At 41.7% G+C, this 19,647-nt stretch overlaps 1 pseudogene across 1 annotated transcript; it reads right to left on the bottom strand.

Moving 5' to 3' along the window:
• Positions 1-18,683: 18,683 nt before the first annotated feature.
• On the bottom strand, positions 18,684-19,437 carry LOC308560358 (bridging integrator 3 pseudogene; annotated as a pseudogene). The gene has a single exon. The product of its transcript is annotated as a bridging integrator 3 pseudogene (transcript).
• Between the last annotated feature and the right edge of the window lie 210 nt (positions 19,438-19,647).

The raw sequence follows: 19,647 nt of genomic DNA, 5'->3' as shown, positions 1-19,647 counted from the left end.
AAGTAAGATACGGAAGCCTTACCTCTTTGCTGTTTTAATAAAACCAATGCCCAATTTAAAAAATACAAACAGGTCATAGCCCAGCCAGTTTGACTCAGTGGTTAGAGCGTTGACCCTTGGACTAAAGGGTCCCAGGCTTGGTTACAGCCAAGGGCATGAACCTCTGTCGCAGGCTCAATCCCCAGTCCTGGTGGGGGTGGGGGTGGGGGTGGGAGACAATCAATCTATGTGTCTCTCTCACATCGATGTCTCTCTCTTCCTTCTACTCTCTCTGAAAAGCAATGGAAAAAATATTCCAGGTGAGGATTAAAAATAATAATAATAATAATAATAATAGGTCATAATTACACAAAATGTATCCACTTAAAAGGTAGAATTCAGGAGTCCTCATTGAAAATTTTCAGTGGCCTCACCTCTGCTCCCTGCTTTATCATCCCTGTCACAAAAAGTGTACAACTTCATAATACAACATCTGTGTACTCTATTGTGTGCTCACCACTCAAATTCTAGTCTCCTTCCGTAACCCTGAATTTGACCCCATTTACCCTGTAATCTTTAACTCAAGTCATGAAACAAAAGTATTACTGACAATTACTAAACCCATTCTCTGAAATTGTATTAGTTTGAGTAATAGCTAATATTTGCTGAGAGCTTTCTTTGCTCCTAGCCTTTGTTCTAAGGGATTTATATATAGCTTGCTGAAGCAATCTTTGATGTAATACAAATATGAGTTTAGGTGTCTATTCTCTTCCCAATTTGCTCCTTACAATTCTCCACGGTATTACCAACTATCATGGGAGCCAAGTTGGTCCATTGCTTATTTGGGCCAAATGTAACAGAACTTCTATAGCTGGAATGGGAGGCAGTGAAGTACGCTGGGAAATGTGCAGATGAGAAAGCTGGCTTCAGTTCAGTTCCGTTCAATTCAGCGTAACAGAGCGACACTGAACCTCTATGCCAGGAGTTTTAATAAATGTGAACTCACTCTGTGATAAACACCGAGCTTGTGAGTAGGTATACAAAGAAAAATGAAGACATAACACCTGCTCTGAAGGAGGTTATAAGTTATTAGGAAGAAGAGGTACATAAATAGCACTTTCAAAATAAAGTGAGCAATATTAAGATAACTTAAAGAGAGTGCTATGAGAGCAGTGGGGAGAAACACACAGCAGAGAAGATTGCTGACCTAGACCTTAAGAGGTAAGGAAGATATCCCAGCCAGGACTGGTGAGAATCTCATTCCAGGCATCGAGAACATTACGAGTGAAGACACAGAGGAAGGACTTACGGCAAATGTATGAAAAATCATAAACATAAAGTAAAAAGCAGGGCATACTGACTGTGTGAGCCTGGGAAAATTCCTTTACCTTTCTGAACCCCAGTTTTCTTATCATAAAATGATTTTTAAACAATGTCTATGTCACTGGCTGGTTGCAAAGATTAAAGATGAAAACCAATCAAGTACACAGAACAGCATTTTTGTCAGAAATTCAAAGTAAGATAATACATAAAGCACTTGTTCTATGGGGTGTTAATAGATGTTTTATGTTACTTTTTACTGTCAGTTATGATTTGGAAATATGGAGTTGAACTAAGTTCAAACTTTGAGCTGACTTGTTTAGAACTAGGGCTTTTAATATGCTAATTTTCATTGTAAACCTTAAGAGAGAGAATACATTCCACTTTTTCCAAAAATATTTTTTTTTCCAACTAAGCATCCTGAAGGACTTATGTCCCATGACCACACTGAGAAATTTTGGCCAAGACTGGAAGAGCATATAGGATGTCCAGCATAGCTTTAATCTATCTGATTCCTACCTTTAGGGAAACTGTGTTTCATTATTTTATCACTATATTTGAAAGCCAGGATTTTGTTTATCCCATGACAAATCATAGTCTGTGTCACAGTGACCCATAGTAATTATGGATTCTGTGTCTATAAAGTCATTGAAGAGTTTCCCTTCAAGCCTTAGAACAGCTGGCTTATGAGAAGAGCTGGGCTTAATTCTCTGGCCTCTTAAGTATTTAATCTACCATCTGGATCAGAACCCACTGCCTTATAAATAAAGAGGAAGCTTGATGTGATGGCTCTGAGCTCCACAGCAATGGAACATAATCACTTAGATACTCTAGGTCTTAGTTTTCAGTTCTGAGAAACAGGGTATTGTTACGCATCATCTAGCAGCACTCCTTTAAGAGTCTACAACAATATTGTGCCCTTGGTCAACCTAGGCAGTATTCAGTCTCAAACCTCTGAATTTGGTAAGACAGGACACCATGGTTTATGGCACAAAATTTCATAGTTCCAGGTGGATTACATATTCAGTGATACCCTCGTAGAAATGTGAGGGTTGCCAGACAGAATGAATAAACCATAGTATCTCCATCTAGCTTAAGGCTCTTAAAAAGAAAGTAAGGTCTAGCAGTTGGCAAGTATTAAATCTGGGTGAAGGGGGCCAGTGGGACAAGGAAGATCAGGAAGAAAGTTGTTTGCTTCAGTGCAATTTGACCAATTCAGGAGACTTCCAAATCTCCACCCAAAGTTCTTCCAAAACCACACCCCTACATGTTCAACTGTCCAGTGAACATCTCCACCTACCTATCCAATAGACACCTCTAGCTTAATGTGTTTAGAACAGAACTTTTGTTTTTCCTCCTGTACATATCTATAATGCAAGACAGTTCCAAGAGATCCCACTGGTCTAGAGAAGCAACCTTCTAGAGAATGTCAGAGTTGGTGCAAGCAATGCTAGAGCACAGGGTGTGTGAGCTCTTGCCCTGGGTTGTCTGTCATGGGTGAGCATCTCAGAGTGCCAACTGTCACCAGATGAAAGTTACAGAACTGTCACACTGGAAAAGAGATGCTAGAGCACATATTCGGAAACTGTCTCATGTGATATATTAGGAGCACTGTGTTTTCTGTCCATGACACCTGAGAGCCTGTCTTACACACACACACACACACACACACACACACACACACACTGTATCACTCATCCCACTACCTCTATGCTCAACCCAATTTAATTCTCACAACATTCCTCTGAAATAGGTATTATAAATTGCATTTTGGAGATGGGGAAACTGAGGAACAGAAAACTTCAAATTGTTTGTGGTCACACAGCTAGTAAGGGTACCAGTGTGGAGGTAAGATTACCCAGATGCAAACCCAAGTGTGCCAGGCTCCACAGCACAGGGTTTGGCTAAGGCACTGGCTATCTCAGCAGGCTCTGTCAGTGTGGGGCTGGAGAGACAATCCCATTAAGACAGCTTCCTGGTGAAAACAATTTAATTTTAAAAATCACTGATCCTGCCTGACTCGTGTGGCTCAGTTGGAGCATCGTACCATGCACTGAAGGGCTGCTGGTTCGATTTCCAGTCAGGGCACATACCCAAGTTGAGGGTTCAATCCCAAGTCAGGGCATGTAGGGGAGACAACTGATCAATATTTCTCTCTCACATCCATGTTTCTCTCTCCCTTCCTCTCTCTCTCAAATAAATTAAATAAATAAGTAAGTAAATAAATAAATAAATAAATAAATAAATAAATAAATAAATAAATAAATAAAATCCTGGGGTGAGAATTAAAAAAAAAAATTACTGATCCCTCCACTGCTTTAAACTTAACTCAGCAGCTAGGAAAGCTTATATCAAAGAGAGTTCGTGTCCCTTCTCTCTGGAACAAGAAAAAAAAAAAATCGAATGAATGCTATTTCATCCTGGTTCACTCAAGAATTAGCTGTGTGAGGAAAGCAGGAAGCATTTTCTGCTGCCAAAGACAAGTTCCAGAGGCCTCCCTCCAGTGCAGCAACACTGACACCCTGTGGCCAAGTGAGCCCTCCTGAGGCCCTCCCTGAATCTCCTCCCACAGCCGCAGGTGAGAGGCCCACCAACCCTCTCAGACCCTCAGAAATGGGGCGCTAACCACTGAACAAACAGAACCAACCACTGGGTTAGGAAAGCTGCTGGTAGAGCCCATTTTGTTCTCATCAGAAGGCAAATACTGCTGCAACAGACGACAAAGCTGGTCTGGGGCATGAGAGAACAAGAAATTCATCTTTTTTTCCTAACTTCTGTTCTATTTATGCATCAGTTTATATATCTTTTACCTTGTTCCAAATATACTTATAGGTAACTCAACAAGATACATGGACATTCAGTTAGGTTATCCATTTTATAATGTGGTGGGCAAGATGAAGCAAAGGTAGACAATGGTAGCAACCAAGGCGCAGATCCAGAAATGAAGCATATACAGCATGCATCCCTAAAAAGTGCCATCCCAGGACATGGAGAAGACACACATTTGTCTCTGGGTCTTCTATAAGGCAGTGGAAGGAGGGAGACCTCACTGGTTACAGTCTATAAGATAAAAACAAACCATAAGTCTAGAGGAACAAAATTATTCCTAATACTAACAGCCAGAAGAAAAACCCCTCATTGAGGGGGTAAGACGTGAAAGTCCTGAATAAGCCAGTACACAAAGGAGCTTCACTGGCCCAGGTGATCTTTCTTTGCAGCTCAGCAACTCAAAAAATACTATTACCCTCTAACTCATCCCTCCACTTTTGCATTCTCAAAATAGCACAAAGCTTTTCTTTTTTCAATATTAGTTTTGATTATGTGTGTTTAGAATACTTTGTTCTTCCCATTTGAATGATTGCCGCCAATTAGTTTTGTTTGTCTAAAATGCAATAAGATTCCATTTTAAGAAGTCAATGTGGGGCTTTTACTGAGAAGCACAATAAATTAATCATTAAATCAATTGTATTGATTGGACCTTGCAAGATATAAAAAAATGCAGTGCAAGGAATATTTCCACCAAGGGTTAGGAAAGGACTTCAGCATCTTAGGGGAAGGTGCGTCAGTGTTCTCTTATAGTACTGCCTCATTCCTTCCCTGGGATGTTAGCTTCATTTATCAACTCTAAAATAAATATGGACACCATTTAATTTCAAACATCTACCCTAAATAATAGCTTCCATTTATTAAGTACTCAGTAGCACTCCACACTGTGCTTAGCGCTTTTATACATTATCTCACATAATCTTAATACATCTGTGAGGAATGCATTCCTATCCCCGTTTTGTGGATGAGAATACTGAGGCTAATGGACATAGAAACTTCTCAAGGTGATCCACCTAATGAGAAGTGATGTCAGGATTTGAACCCAGTTCTGAGTAAACCCAAAGCCCATGCTCTTAACAGAAAACTATACCTTAAATTAATAAAAGAATATAGAGGTAGGTTGGAAACTCTAAAGCCCACTTTCCTGCCTGTTGCTTGGGCTGGCCCGTGCGTCCTCACAGCGCGCCAACACAAGTGCAGGGAAGTGGAATGTTGGGGCGAAGATTAGATTTTATTTGGAGGAGAAAGAATCTTGGTTACCAACAGCAAGACAATGAGCAGAGGCCCAGAATAAGTACTGAGACTCCAAGCAGGCCCCAATGTGAAACAGGGAGAAGAGAGCCTGTGGAGACGAACAGCAGGGAAGGTAGGAGCTATGGGGGTGGGGTGCACTGTTGTCCACATGAAGTGGCCCGAAGAGCCTTTGGAAGTAACTGCCAGGATTTGGGGGATATACAGATGTACTTTTCAACCTTAAAGTACACATCATGCACCTTGAGCACATCATTTGAAACCTCTAAGCCTCAATTTCTTCATCTATAAAATGGGGACAGCCATGCCCCCCTTGAAGTGTTATTGCGAGGTTTAAATGTAACAATGTCTGCGAAGCTCTTAAGGGACCATCTGATGCAGAGTTGGTGTGTAAAAATGGGTATCCATTTCTTCTCTCTAATTTCCCTTAGCAGAGTCTCCCCTCTACTGGGGAACCTCTGGACTGGACTTAGCGGTGCAGTATTCTTACCCTCAAGACCTCTCCTGGCCCACCACTCATGGCCAGGTATGAAAGGCAATCTGCCAGACAAGTGTGAGGAGGGGTGGTGATAGGGGGTGGTGCTGATGACAGAGGTGTCTGTCTTGTTGCCTGACTCTCTACTCATTTGCATGGGATAAAGCTATCTGGTCTCAGAGAACTGCCTTCATTCTCAAAGAATCAGAGACAGAAAGAAACATATGCTGATCTCTCCCACTGCCTTCTCTCCCAGAAGCAGACCCTCTCCCAGGTCAGAGGTAACCTGCTTTTCAGGGCGATTCACTCAGAAAGATTGATATGAAAGGCACAGGAGGCACTGTGGCTTGACAAAATACTAGCCACAAAAAGAGAAAAACAAAATGAGGTTGTCGTTTTTTGCTGGGCCAATGCTTTCAACATATGCATACCTGTTGCCCTGTTAAAAATAAAAATGGCTATTTATTCATCCCACCACCTCTTGAAGAGGCCAGAACTGGAAGGAGAGGAAGAAAAGTCTCGATTACAGCTGCGGCAGCCCTTGAAGGCTGGCTGAAGTATTCAGCTGAGGTTTGAGCTTGAAATTCTGGTACCAGATACAGTTTAGGATTCTGGGGAGGAACAGGAAATGGCCTAGCTCGGAGTATTCCTTTCCACTTCTTAAGACCATTTATTTTATGGTCCTGATTGCACGCCAAAGCCATTTGGAGTCTTCAAGAGTTTAAATAGCGATGTCCAATTAATAAGGCATAAAACCCTGCAGCTTCCTCAAGCCCATGCATTTAGCCAGCCCTTCTGTGTCCTGAATGTCTAATTGAGAGGAGACACTTGCCGGTCTGCGACTCTGCATCCAGGCTAAGGGTGGGAGCAGTCGGAGAGGCTTCCACCATGACTTAGGGTGTTTGCAGCCATCTGAGTAGTCATGTCAAAATGAATTACAGTTCCTCATGAATATTGTGTCTATGTTTGGGAAAGGATGAAAGTTCTGGTAGTTTTATTTCTTTCTGAGACATTTTGGAACATTTTAGCAGTGGATTTGTCTCCTGGCTTTTTTGGACTACAAACTCCCCACATATTATTTTAATAATGAGGCATTCTGCTAGGGGATTAATGAGATGGCATTGCGGTGTTCAAAGTGACAATTAAAGCTGTTGCTGTTTTTTCCCCAGGGATGCATTTATCTCTTTCAAAATGATTCTTTTTTTTTTTTTAAAAAAAAAAAAAAAAGCTCGTTTTTAGATTTTAGATTTCACCTTTACTTGAACAGACTCAAACTGGAAAGTATATAGGAAACAACTTGGTTCCAGGAACATCTGATCATATTTAACGGGAGAGTCCATTAAATCTTTCCTCCTCTGTTCTTTTTTAAACTAGTTTTAGGGGATAGCAGGTATTCACTACCCAATTTAGAAAGGATAAAAAGCTCTTTTTTGGGCCAAAGCTTTTAGTTTTGTTGGGAGGGGGAGATGCAGAGAGGATCTGCAATCTCTTCTCTTCATAATTTGTAGATTAGACAACCCCTTGTGCTTTTAATAGATGTTTCCTCATTAGACAGCACAACAGAATAAAATAATTGTGTCCTATTATCCTTGAGAGGCAGAGCCAAGTTTTCCCCCTGAAGACATTATCATATCAAACAACTGCTCTGAACGCAATGTGAAACACAGGCTTTATGGGAAGCCTTTGGATTTCTCCCTCCTGCCAAAGGAGTTCTCAAAGATGAGCCCCTTTGTTATGGATGGCTCTGGAGGTCCTCTAATAGGTGTACCAGATGAAAGATGGCTCAAGACAGCCCAGATGGACGAGCTGGCTAACAGCAGCGCCATAAATACCTGAGAGATATACAAGCCACTTGGCGTGAATTACGGTCTTTGCTCTGATTTACACTTCTAGTGCTTATTTAAAAGAATAAAGAATGCCACATTTGCTGGTAGGGGGAGGGCATTAATAAAAAAATTTAGATTTGTGGGGAAAGAGTGCTTCTACTCTTTGACATATACATTATTGTGTTTGCCTTACTAGAGTACTTCTTTCTCTCTAAAGATATACTTGCTTTTCTGAACTCTTTTTTTCCCACAAAGAGGGCAAACTCCATTCTTGTAGATGGATTCTGAGCAATTTTGTGTGATGAAAAAGCTGTGGTGTTATGGAAATAATGTTGACTTTTGAGTCTACAGATAGAACTCTTTCTTTTCATACAACTCTTTGATTACTTTTGTCACATGGTTGGCAATAGTGGTGTGTCTGGTACTTAGCAGGCAATCTTAGTAAGTACTTGTTATTCTGAGCCTCAGTTTTCTCATCTGCAAAATGGGAGCTAGTAATATCTATTCCACAAAAATTCAACCCACATTTAACAAGAGCTTTTGTATGCCATATTCTCCGTTCGACACTTGGTTCAATAAACCTACCTGCACATGTATAAGATGGAAGGGAAATGAATAAAAATGCACCAACACATGACGAGATCATAATGTGAAGTCAAGCATATTTGAGTTCAAACCAACTCATTCACTTGCTAGCTTAGTGACACTAGGAAAATTATTTAGCCCATCTTGGCTTCCAATTGTCAATTTATAAAATGGAATATTAATAGTTTCTACCTCATAGGGTTATTGAAAAGATTAAATAAGATGATGCATTAAAACTCTTAAGAAATTGCCTGCATATAATAAGTACTCCATAAATCTCAATCAGCAACTTGGATGGAATTAATGAAACCTAGTGTCTAGAATGAACTCTTCACTACTTTCCCCTGATCAAACCATAGCTGGGATGACATATTTTGTTGTTGTTGTTAATCCTCACCAAAGGATACTTTTCCATTGATTTTTAGAGAAAGTGGAAGGAAGGGAGGGAAGCGAAGAGAGAGAGAAACATAGATGTGAGAGAGACACATAAATTGGTTGCCTCCTGCACGTGGGATCGAACCTGCAACCCACATATGTGCCCTTGACTGGGAATCGAACCTGCAACCCTTTGGCACAGGGGCCGAAGCTCCAACCACTGAGCCACACCGGCCAGGGCAATATTTTTACTTGTTGACATTACAGTTTAAACAGATGTTGGTATATCCAAAAAAGAATCCCTGAGACAATGAACGGTTTTGAAATCATTTTATATGGAAAATGGTTGAATAACCTAACATTTTGGTTTAAGGGGGGGAAAAAACACACATCACTATACATAAGTTTGAGGAGGAATTCAAGTCCTGGGGAATTTTTTAAGGGCAAAACTTGCACCATCTGGCAGGGAGATAGACACTGCTTTTATTCAGAAGAGGACTTTCAATACTTAAGGGTTTCTGAAAATGGAATTTTCTGTTTCATATAAAAATTAATCTCCTGACACTGAAGTTAAGAGAGTAGACTTCCTGTCTGTGATGCGGATCCAGGCATAGGGGAGAAGACCGGACTTCCTTCAACCTTAGGTGTCCTGTGAGTCCACATAAGCAAGCTGGCTCTCCTCATATTATATACTGAGCAGCAAAAATCCAGAAAGAGCCTTACTCTCCAGCTACTCTGGAAAGTGTGGGTTACAGTCTCACTGCTAATTCCACCCCATTTATAGAAAGTCATCACTTTACCGGGAGCTTCTCCAAGTGTCCTTTCTCGTGTACAACACCAAGGGCTTCATGTTTCCTTTTGATTCTGTTCCCTCCCATGTTCTCTAGGTTTAGATCTTGGCCCTTTCCTCTCTCACTTTTTGCCTCCTCCAAAAAGGAGCCAAACGGAAACCTAAAAACATACTTTAAGCTCTCCTGTGTTCCTCCAGCTAACACTTCATTTTTCATCTTTCATCTCAGTCAATCATGTGCTCTCGCTGTCTCCAGTTACTCAACTCCCATCTACAACCCAATACACCAACATCCCCAACATACAGCTGAAACAATTCCAGCAATATTTTCTCAGAACTTTGAAACTGCTAAAGGCAACAGACATCTTTCAGACCTCAGAAACTACACTGCTCTTACCGGTATCTTCCCAGGCTTGTGTGCCTCTGTCCCCAAAACCATCACACACATAGATATGCTGTAGGAATAGAGAGAGATTCTCTAAATGTAGGAACAGATTAGCAATAATATGGAGGCAGGACACTTTGAGGACATATAAGAGAAATGATGAGTGGTTCATTTTGGCTCACTTCGGCCTAAGTACAGTGATGGTGGTGGGGTGTAACAGCCTAACTTCTAAGGAATTGAGAATTACTTATATTTGCAGCAAGAAACAATTTATGTTTCTAACTAGAAAATTGTCATGATCTGTAATTATAATACATTGGGTGGAAGACTGGTGGTAGGGAAATAATTTACGAGGTTACTACAACAATCCAAATCCATTTATTTTCTGCATCCCTCTCTTCACTTCCTGTCTAGTAATCTGTGTGATTTTACTGGAGAAGATGGTATTCAAAGTGAGCACCTGCTTGATATCAGAACAGGAGCTAATATTATCACCACTATCACGAAGGGCTTCCCAGAGTGTGGGCATGGGATACGGATGGTCCCGATGGTGCCGGGTGGGCTAGTGAAAGTAGCCTTGAAACACATGACATGAATTTCAATTATCTTTTAGTTCATTTGATTATACCAAAGAGGACAACATCAGCTTAGTGCTCTGTATCTTTAACACCTAACACTATATTAATCTTCATTTTTCACAAAGGAAGCATACCTTAGACACAGGCCTTCCAGACATAAGACTCTATTGCAAGAATTTAATAACACTATTTTGTTTTATTTATTTTTGTTATTACCATCATTTATGGCAAGTGAAATGGCTTTCCATTTATGATGGCTTTATACCTCTTCTTTGTAAAATGCATTCATGTAAATAAAATTTAAGGAGGGTGTTTGATTTACAGAAAAATGTTACATAGAGGTATAAGTGTGAGGCAGGCATGGTGGAACGTGAGGGGGAACAGCAGTGAACAGGGTTTAGGAAACCAAAATGTGTTAGAAAACGTGGAATTTGGAGTCGGAAAAAATTGGCTTACTGGCCAATGCCTATGGAATAATCTGAGACAATTTACTTAAACTGTTTTGGTCTTAACATCTTCACTTGGAAAAATGAAGAACATAATACCTACTTAATAGGACTGTAGAGAGGAATTAAAAGAGGAAATGTTTAAAAGTGCTGAGCACAACACAGCGCTTCTAACAAAGTAGCCACATTGTACATCTCAGTCGTCCCTTCCTCCTCCTGCCGACTGCTGGGCCTGGCCATCGCTCTCTGCTCCTAAGGTCCCCCTTTCACGGTGTAACCTGTGGGCGGGCTCTTGTGTCTGATAGCCCCTGAGTTCTCTGCTGGCCAGTTACTCTACTGAGAGGCTGGCATGGGGCCTGCAGCCCAGCTTCCAAGAGCATGGGATGACTGGCTGCAGGTGGCAGGATCTCCCCATAGATCTCCTCGCCCCCCCTCTATGTCAAGGAGTAGTCATCTGTTCCTCCTCTATGTACAAAGCAGCTAACAATCTGCCCTTTCATTGGGACCCTTATGAGGAGTCCAGGAGCCAAACCAGTGCAGTCAAAACAATGAGAACTGCTGATTTCTGGCTTCTTAAGGATCCTTCACCAGATATAAAGTCAGTCCCTACAGCAGCTCTTACAAGCTGATTCATGTTGACGTTTCTCTCTCATGGATGTTTCTATCTCTCCCTCTCCCTTTCTCTCTCTCTCTCAAATCAATAAAAATATATTTAAAAAGACAAACAAACAATGAAACTAGCTACCTCTCAAGGTAGGGAGCCTGAAGTTGGAGAGTGGAAAGTTTTTTAATGCTGGAGAAGCTCCTTGCTTCTGATGAGAGAAAAGATTTAATAATTTCCAAATTCTTTTCAGCTCTGAAACAGCGGTTCTGCCCATGAATGTAGCAAAGCTGAGAGGATAGATAACGTGGGGCAGCTTTTGTATCAGGTGCCGGGCGCCATGCTAGAAGGCTTGACATTTTCACAGTAAGCCTAAAAAGAGGGCCTTAATAATCCCATTTTGCAGATATGGAAATTGTGGCTCAGATAGGGAAACTAAGGGTTTTCCTGTGAAAGATTTTCCCACTGCCTTTGACTTCTCAGTACTAGATGATTTTTCTTTAAGTTAGTCCCATGAGCCTCATTATGGTCATTCTGATGCAGAAAGAAAGGACCCTAAGACATTTAGACAAATACCTTGTATTACTACTCTAGGATTTCTATGCAGCAAACAAGAGTGGTTAAGAAGCTAGCATTTAAATGAGCAGACAACACAAGTTGTCTTCAAAACCCAGAGAGGAAGGCTGAGGAAGAAGGGCAGCCGAATGGCAGGTGGAGGAAGCATTACATAGAAGAATAAATTCAGAATAGCATGCCTGCAGGACACGAATCGGCCCAAATCATACCCGGTAAGAGCTGGGAGAGTCTTTGAATTTGCTATATGTTTTGTTCCGTTATTACTGGTGAGAAAGTTGGAAGCTGCCATGGAAAAATGATATATGCAGCCACACAATACCCAAGTTAGCTCCCAGTTCTCTGATGCCTCACCCACTACTCTTTCCCCTACAATACATTGTCCCAACCACTTGCCACCATTCTCCCTCCTGATGACTTCCCCCAGGCTCAGAGTCTCCTTGGACCAAGGTCAATGGAGCCATTTTCAGCTCTATCAAGTCTACACAAGAATAAACTTCCAACAAGGCTCCTGAAACTTTAATGCTGAGAATCAAAGGATATAAGAATCTAGAATCTGGGAAAGAGAATTGAGATAGTCTAGCACAAATTGCCATTTACAAGGAGTAACACAGAAAACAAAAAAGAAAAGACAGAATCTGAATTTACTTTGCCAAGGTTATATATCTTGGTATTGGCAGACCTGGGATGCAAGTAATGACAATAACTGATTTTAGTGAATGGTTATTATGTATCAGACATAGCCTGTTATGATCTTTATAAGCATTGCCTCACTTACTGCTTTCAACAACTTGGAGGTCTACAAAATCATGCCTGCTTATTTCAGATGAGGAAACCAAAGCATGAAGCACTCACCTGTCTCACGAGATACCGTACAGTTAGTTATACACAAGACACCAGGGACACAGAGGTGACTAAGATCTCACTGTCATCCACACAAGAGCGCACAGTCTGGTTATAAAGACATGCACATAAACAAGTGAATCTTAGACACTGTGATGAATGCAACAGTAGGAAATATGGGTAGAGGCAGCTCAGAAAATGAAGTAACAAATTTCCCTCTGCTCTACTTTGCATACAAATTTGAACTCCATTACTCTTTTTCTGAGCATTACAGGAAAGGCATTTTTCATGTTATGAGAACTGTTTTTTGTACAATCCTCATAATGTTCTATGAAATAAGAGAACTATCATTTATTTAAACAGAACTGTTTTATAATATTAACTGTGACAAATAACTCTTCAATGAACATCCATAAATATTAAACATTTTTTCCTTTGGCCATAAAATACAGTTAGTGGCTCAACTTGTTCCAATTTCTTTCCCAAAAGCCACTTCTCTCATTTTACATACAAGCAAGCTAATGTCCAAAAGCACTAAGCCATTTGACCATATTAAAATAATTAATAAGTAGTGGATCTGAGCCTGGAACACAGGTCACAGAGTTTTCAAGGTGATGCCTAAAGATTGTAGGAGAAAATATTCCTCTAGGTCAGGATTTCTCAGCCTCAGTATTATTGACATTGGGGTCAGATAATTGTTCCTTATGGAAGAGTGTCCTGTGACTACAGAATGTTTATCAGCATTCTTTGCCTCTACCCAACAGATGCCAATAGCACCCACACACATACCAGTTATGAAAACCAAAAATATCTCCAAACATTGCCAAATGTTCCCTGGCAATGTGGCAAAACTGCCCTTGGTTAAGAACCACTGCTCTAGAGGACTCCTGCTGCTTAGTTTCTGAAAGCCGATCCTCACTGATACTAATGCCAGTAAGAAGTCATCCTTTTCAATATCGAATAGACTTTGATTCACAACCACATGTGGACAAATAAATCAACTAAAACTTACACATTAAACCTCAGCAAATTCAGGATAAAGTACCTATAAGAGTTTTGAAGTAGGTTACCCCAAAGAACAGAAGGAATATATTATTTTGAAAGGCTTTTAGGATTCCTGCTGGTGTCCAGGAGAATATATGAACTATACAGACAATAAAATGAAGGAAAAGCACATAGAAACAGACGTCAACTCCATGGCTATCATGATCTTCCAAGAGGCCAATCTCCTAGGATTTCTCTGAAAAGACAAACCATATGGAGTGTTACCTGGCACTCGTGTTTATGAGTCCTTAGGTGGTAATGCAGGGCCTTGGGAAGACTCAGGCAGTCAGTAGGGAAGGCTGTAAAGCTGGAGGAACCACTTTCAACTGATGCATAGGTGTCTGGTTTCTTAGGACACAGAATTAACACCATCAAAATCTTGTAGTGAGTCCTAATATGTGACCACTGACTGTATCGCTTGCCACTCTGATTTCAAGAGAATGTGGCTAATGGGTGCTAGTGGATCTCTCCAAACCCATGCAGCATAAACAGAACTTGGCACAATTTAAGCTTTGCTTGAAATTGCTCTCATATGTAATATGGAAAGCAAAGCAGGCAGACTGGGTAGAGGAATGGTCTAGGAGTTTGCTTGAAAATAAACTGCCTTATAATGCATAGAGTCAAGGGTTTCGGCAAAGGAGCACTGAGCCATTGTCTTCCTCATTCATCTCTGCATCCTGTGTCTTCAATTTGACGACAAAGGGCCTGACCAGCAGCATATAGACTCCTAGGGTAGCAGTTGGGAAAGGCTCTTAGTAATGACTACCTGAGTATTGATAGGCAGGTTTCCTCACTTCCCCGAGTCTCAGTTTACTCAATTGAACAACTACTTCCCCAGGTTGGTTTCAGATTCTGTGAGATAATATATAACTCATCTAGTACAGTGTCTGCTGCATGGTAGATACTCAATAAATGACAGTTCTTTTTCCCTTTATTACTCTTCAATACTCAAGCTGTGGGCTAGTGAGCATTCTCTCTATCTTGAATTTGTTTTGGCATTTTGCTAAGTAAACTTTTCAATTAAAATCCAGGTTAGAGTTGGATGGTAGTTATTGCGAGAGAAGAGATCATTTCTGTCTTTTTTCCGTATTATGTGAATGATACCTTAGTCCTTGGTTATATTAGGTGCTCAATAAACCTTTGCTGAAAGAATGAGTGTATAAGTGGATGAACTGATCAGACAATAAAGTCTTAGTATTGGGGAAGAAAAAAAATAGTATTGATTCAGTGTCTATTTTTTGCTAATCACCTTGATAAACACTCTTTAGGCTTTGATTTATTTAATTTTCTCTAATTTTTGTCCCATTTAAAAAAATTTTTTTTAATTGACTTCAAAGAGAGGAGGTGAGAGGGAGAGATAGAAACATCAATGATGAGAGAGTCATTGATCAGCTGCACCCTGCATGCCCCCTGCTGGGGATCGAGCCTGAAACCTGGGCATGTACCTTGACAGGGAACCGAACCTCAATCTCCTGGATCATAGGTGGATGCTCAACCACTGAGCCACTCTGGCCAGGCTGTCACATTTTTTAGTAGATGAAACTGTGGCTTAAATAACCTGGCTAAGATCACATGGCTACTAAGTGGGTCTGGCTGACCTTCCAAGTCAAGTTTGTCTAACTTCTAAGCCGGCATATCTGTAAGCTGTAGGATGAGGAGCTATCCAAAGCAGAGACCAATTATAAATCATCTTTACATCCTGTTATAAACTAAATTGCATCCCCAAAATGACATATTAAAGTCCTAAGCCCAAGCACCTCAGAATGTGAACTTACTTGGAGATAGAGTCATTGCAGATAAAATGAGGTCATACTGCAATAGGGTGAGCGCTTAATTTAAAATGACTGGTGTCCTTATAATAAGAGGGGAGAGACACACAGGAAGAAGTGGCCCTGTGATGATGGGGGTGTATATTGGAGTGAGGCCACGGAATGCCAATAATGGCTGGCAACCAACAGAAGCTTGGGAGCATTGGGGATACCAGACTGCTCAAAACTGCATTCTGAGAATGTTGAACCTTTTATTTGTATCTCAAATTGGCAGTTTAAAAAATAGGCCTTTATGTACCTGGTTATAATCATAGTGTCTCCCACCACCACCAGACAGACCTGATGCTCTAATGCCAAGTTCATATGAGGCAATTGTTGGCATGCCTTCATCTGCACTATGAAATATGGCTGAGAAGACCAGCTCTCAGAGTAAAAAGCCCATATCGGTGGTAGGAAACTCGGGTTAGGAGTACTTTTGTCACTAAATGCCAGCTCTTTATCACACAGCTCTCAAATGAGCCCTGTCTGCATGCATCCAGGTGAGATGATGGACTTGATCTGCTAAATGCCATTGCACATGGAATAACATTTGGAGAAACTGCCTAGTGCATAAACTTTTTAATGATGTAAAATATAGTAGCTAAAATTAAATGCCACTTACTTTTTCAGAGATGAATTAATGGACAGCCTAGCCAAATTCAAAGCTGTTTGATGTACAAAACTTTCTAAATGGAACTACTTCATCAAAAGCATAGTACAACAAAACCCAGTCTAAATGTTTTTTTTTTTCTTTTTGAAGGGAAAGGATATTTTTTTGCTCTTCGAGATAATAACCTCTACAGAGCTAAACAAAGATCACCCAATGAACACAAGTGTCACTTATTGACAGCAAGAGTCAGCTACCCCCAGCACTTGCACTGGGCCAAGACTCAAATGAAAGGCTGGCTGAGAAGATAGAAAGCTTTATGGCGGCAAAAGGGGAATGTTCATCCTATGGGAGGTTGTTGGCCTGAGGAAGCTGGAGGTGGGCTGAATAGAAGATAGAAGAGGGGCATCCAATGTAATTGGTGAGGGGGAGCACATCTGGCTTTCCCCTGTTGGTCCTAAGTTGGGGGATAGGGGCAAAAAATGAAGCAAGCTGTCAGTTCAATCCTGACCTGGGGTCAGTCACTGCAAAGGTGTAGCTTGACTTTCAGGCTAAAACCCCTCCTTCATTGTCTTTAATCAATGGAACATAGGAGGCCAAAGGCCCCGGAGGCAGCAATACAAGCTTCTGGGAAAGAATCCCAGGGCCCCAATCTGGAGTACCCATCCATTGCACATCCTGGGGCAGCTGTTGCCCCTGGCCACTGCCAGATGTCTAGAATTCTTCCCAAGGGGCCATCACTGCCCTCTCCTTCCCTATAGAACAGCCTTGGGGTATTGCTCTCTCTTTCTGACCCAGCACAAACTGCCAGCCCAGATCCACTGTTTTTGCTTTGAGGCATGTGAATCGATCTGTGATATTTTCTGCTAGGATATTTATATAAGTTAATTCCCAGTTACCCAGGGAACCTACAAGACTTGGGGCTCTTCCCTGCACCACTTGACCTGAGGGATGGAAGTGGGCTAAACCAGTCTTTGTTGTGCTCAGAGGCTGAGTCTCTCAAGGCTGGAAGACCTGGCTCTCTCAGGTTCCCCAGGGAGGTATCCCAGGCCTCTCCCAAGGAGAAAAAAAAAAGTTTTTGAAGTGGAAGAAAAGGAAATGAGAATGGGTGGACTCTCCACAAGCTTCTCAGGGAGATAGATGTGATCCCAACCATGCAAGCAAGGTTAAGACCTCAAGAGAGCTGACAAAGCCCATGCCCTTCGAAGGCTGGAAGCTTGGCCCAATGCCAGAATGCATTTTAGATAGATATTTTGGAAATAAGAAAGCCCACGGGGTTTTTCTTTTTCTTTTTTTAAATTTATCTTTCTTGTTGAAAGTATTACAGATGTTCCCCTTTGTCCCCATTGACCCCCCTTCACCCCACAGCCACTCCCCACCCCAGGCCTTCACCACACCATTGTCTGTGTCCGTGGATTATGCATATATGCATATAAATTCTTTGGTTAATCTCTCCCCACCCACCCACCCACCCCCACCTTCCCTCCAAGATTGTCAGTCTGTTCCATGCTTCTATGTCACTGAATCTATTTTGTTCATCGGTTTATTATGTTCTTTAGATTCCACATATAAGTGAGATCATTCCACATATAAGTTTGTCCTTCTCTGCCTGGCTTATTTTGCTTAGCATAATATTCTCCAGGTCCATCCATACTATCCCAAAGGGTACAAGATCTTTCTTCTTTACAGCTGCATAGTATTCCATGGTGTGAATGTCCCACAGCTTTTTTATCCACTCAGCTACTGATGGACACTTGGGCTGTTTCCAGATCTTAGCTATTGTAAACTGTGCTGCTATGAACATAGAGGTGCATATTTCTTTCTGATTACTGTTTCAGGATTCTTAGGCTATATTTCTAGAAGTGGGATCACTGGGTCAAAAGGCAGTTCCAGTTTTAATTTTTTGAGGAACCTCCATACTGTTTTCCATAGTGGCTGCACCAGTCTACACTCCCACCAGCAGTGTGCTAGGGTTGCCCTTTCTCCACACCCTTGCCAGCATGTGCCATTTGCTGATTTGTTGATGGCAGCCATTCTGACAGGTGTGAAGTGATACCTCATTGTGGTTTTAATTTGCATCTCTCTGATGATTAGGATGCTGAGCACCCCTGGGGTTTTTCGACCCTGTTTACCTGTGTCTGCAGGAGCTTGCTGTTGGGTGGGGAGGTAATCACCTGTCTGGGGCTCCTGGTTCCAGGCTCATTCTAAAGAGCTGGTGAGGTACAGTAGGAGGCACCTCTGTCCCCAATCCCCCAGCTGCTGTCCTTTTCCCAGAGGGAGGACTTTTTGCTGGGCTGATGCCTGAGCTCAAGCTTGAAAAGACTAGAGAGACTGATTTATGTCCCAGCAGTCTTCCCAGGGTAATAGGCATTCAGTCATCAGCCACAAAGGAGAGGCCCTGAGCTCATTCAGGTTGGCCTCATTCTCCCACTCCTGCTGCTTATCTGGGTGGCCAGGCTGGTCAAGTTGCTGGGTCAAGTCTCCAAAGATCTTGAGCATTTCAGAGTAGTGTACTATCTGCACTAGGATCAGGGACTGAAAGCTGGGCTGGAAGTAGTGGAGTTGGCTGCTACGGAACTGCACACAGTATCTCATCTGGGAGCTGCTTGATCTTGGCTTCCTGTGCAAGCTGAAGCTCGTCTTGGCCTGGTGGAGTTTGGCCAGCACCGGCCCTGTCTTGGCCTTTACCTTGTACTTCTCCACCTTGACCTTCAATATCCTATAGTCCTGTAAGGCCTGCTTTTGCCATTTCACTGTCATGCTGAGGCTTAGGAAGACAGTGCCAAGCTTCTTTAAGGGTTCAATCAAGGTCTTTTGGATTTGGTATACCTTTTACTGATTGAAGGCGTCCATCTGCTTCATGGCTATGTTCAGAACTATCACCATGTTCAGAAAGTCCTGGTCTTGCTCACAGAGGGGATTGGAGAAGACATCTAAGGATATTTCCACAGCACATTTGGTCGTGGCTAGGTCAGCACTGGTGCTCTTCTTATGTCTTTCTGCAGCTTCTTGGTCTGTTCTCACAGCTGCTACAGTTTCTCATACTCCCTTTCAAAGCCTTTCTCCACTGTTTGGGGAATAATCTGTTTCTTGGGCTGCCCAGTCTGGAAAGGAATCCAGCTCATGCTCCTGAACCTGGCCCTGACACTAGGGTCCTCAGCTGCAGCTCAGTTTACCTTTCTTCTTTTCTTTATTTTTTTAAGGTTACTTATTTTACTTAGAGTAGAAAAATTACACTGGGGACAGACTCAACATAAACACATGTATGAAACATTATATATACAAAGAATGTTCGTAGGGGGTCCTATCAGTGCGGACGCAAGAGGCTAGGAGCA

This window comes from Miniopterus schreibersii (genome assembly GCF_964146895.1).
Source record: "Miniopterus schreibersii genome assembly, chromosome: 8".
Classification (NCBI taxonomy): Eukaryota; Metazoa; Chordata; class Mammalia; order Chiroptera; family Miniopteridae; genus Miniopterus; species Miniopterus schreibersii.
Note: the sequence above shows the minus strand (reverse complement) of the source record. Positions and strands in the feature narration are given on the sequence as shown.